This window comes from Montipora capricornis, chromosome 6 (genome assembly GCF_036669925.1).
Source record: "Montipora capricornis isolate CH-2021 chromosome 6, ASM3666992v2, whole genome shotgun sequence".
NCBI lineage: Eukaryota > Metazoa > Cnidaria > Anthozoa > Scleractinia > Acroporidae > Montipora > Montipora capricornis.
The window spans coordinates 34,698,792-34,701,291 of record NC_090888.1 but is presented as its reverse complement, the minus strand read 5'-3'; positions in this window follow the sequence as shown (position 1 = coordinate 34,701,291).

The following is a 2,500-nucleotide window of genomic DNA, read 5'->3' as shown; positions in this document are numbered from 1 at the left end:
TACGATATATATATTTACTTTACTTCAACTCTGTTTCACATTGTACAAGTAACTGAAGAGAGAAGCACACACACTGTGCTGAAGAGGAAGAGAGAAGCACACACAGTGCATTTTACCTTATAATGTTCCTGTACAAACGAGGAACTTGCAACCGGGTACAACGCAGTTACGATCAACAGAGGAGGATTTTTTGAAATATGATGAAAAGTTAAACAAATGGTAAAATTCCTTCGGCACGTCCTCGAGTCCCCATGTCCCCGAGTCGCCACGTCCCCTGTCCCCACGTCCCCTGTCCCCGCGGGGACTCTTCGACACAGCCTGATTGTCCCTCATAGAGAGAAGAAAGGCTGGTGACTCGCGGCGAGCTCGTCCCACAAATTGCTCTCGCATCACAAAGCAACGGTCCGAATCGCTATAAAAACACCACAGCCCTAAGGCCAGATAAATTTCCTATCACATCCACTCCGGGACCACACAGCGATTTTTGGCGGATAAATTCCAATTAATGTTCGGCTTTCTATAATCTTCCCATGCGTCTCATTGGCCAAGTATTTCAAATTGTTTTTATGGCGATTCGGACCGTTGCTTAATTTGTGATACGAGAGCAATTTGTGGGACGCGATCGCCGGGAATCACCAGCCTTTCTTCTCTTTATGAGGCAAAATGACAACTAACGGCATCGTAAAAATTCGAAAGCCACAAACCAGTCTAAAACGGACACAAGTTTGCCCTCCGATTGCACAGAAAAAACGAGGACAACTGTACGTAGAGGTAAGTGAAGTTTATTTCTACATTTACAGCTTATTTTAGCATTTATAAGCTCAAAGTCAATTTTCCCATACAAAGGCTATAAATCGTATATCGAGCTTGGGCGGCCTGTGATTTCACTTTCAAATTCAACTTGCAACTTTTGAATTGAACTTCACGCATGAATCACCTGATCTTCAATTTCGTATCCTTGGTAACGTTAACCACTGATGTAGTTGACTGAGGGCTCGCAATGCTCGGAAATTTAGGAATGGCGGCTGAAATATTGAGAAGTTCGGCAGGGCAAACCTTACATAACAATGACCACAACCAGGTTTTCTGAGCCCGCGAGACACAGCACCCCCAGCAAACCATTGTTTTAACGAAAACCGCTGGCCAGCAACTGGTTCTGGTCATTGCTGTCTAAGGTCTTCCGACTGGCAGAGGTGGTACAGGAGTGTGGAAAACTGGATCCGACTACATCACGTGGTCGCACATTTTGACCCCCAACGAACTGAACATTGAACTAGTTTGAACTCTTGCGTTGTTCTTCGATTTGATCTCGAAAGTAGTCTTGAAAGAAATGTGATTTCTTATTTCTACATACGAAGTTGTCTTATTGCGTATGGTTCTTGTACAAGGAGACATTAACAGTACGTTCCCTTCGAAATTGATTGAGTAGTTCTAAGACTAGATTATGTGGCTCGAACACTAGTGAACATAGATAGCGGACTTTAGGAACTTGACGAAATTGTTCGACTTTTTGGGGAGGCTACAACTCGCTTGCGTGTGGGTATCCGATAGTATCATTCGAAGTCAGATCGTTATAGAGTGACTTCATTCCACAAAAAGTCAAATCATTCCGCTTATAAATAACCAGATAACAAGTCTTTAAAATAGTTACAAAAATTTGGTTTTATCAACGGAGTTGATAATGTAAATTGGCCACCGTACAGAGATTCTAAAAGCTGACGTTTCGAGCGTTAGCCCTTCGATTCGCTCTGGCGAAGGGCTAACGCTCGAAACGTCAGCTTTTAGAATCTCTGTACGGTGGCCAATTTACATTATCAACTCCGTTGATAAAACCAAATTTTTGTATACTACTTCCCCACCGACGCAGCACCACAGTTTCTTTAGAAACTACCCCTTCATTCATTTAAAATAGTTAAATGAATAACAATCGTTTATTGTATGGCTACAATAGTACGCGTGCTCTGATTGGTTTCTGAGCGGGCGAGATTTTCTTGTAATGACCGGGCATAATGTAAATTTTTCTCGGCTCGACGGCTCTTTTGAGTTGAGACTAAAAGCTACGAGTGCGTGGGCTAAAACAACAAAAAATATGGACAAAGTACAACTATATTTTCAATAACTGAAAGAAAAACCAGCACACAAATACTTCTTTAGTATGAACGACGAAGAGAGCCGCAGCGAGAGCGAGTTTTATTATCCAAAGGACGAAAAACAGGCCAAAACTGAGCCAAAAAAAGGCCATATAATAAAAAACTTATTAACCTCGTCCATTCGGTCATTAGAAATGAAATGATGGTAGAACCAACTGGGAACTCGGAAAAATCCGAGCCCCAGATGGGATTCGAACCCACGACCCTCCGTGATCTAGTCGGATGCTCTAACCACTGAGCTACATAGAGTCTCCAGTAGCTCAGTGGTTAGAGCATCCGACTAGATCACGGAGGGTCGTGGGTTCGAATCCCATCTGGGGCTCGGATGTCTCCGAGTTCCCAGTTGGTTC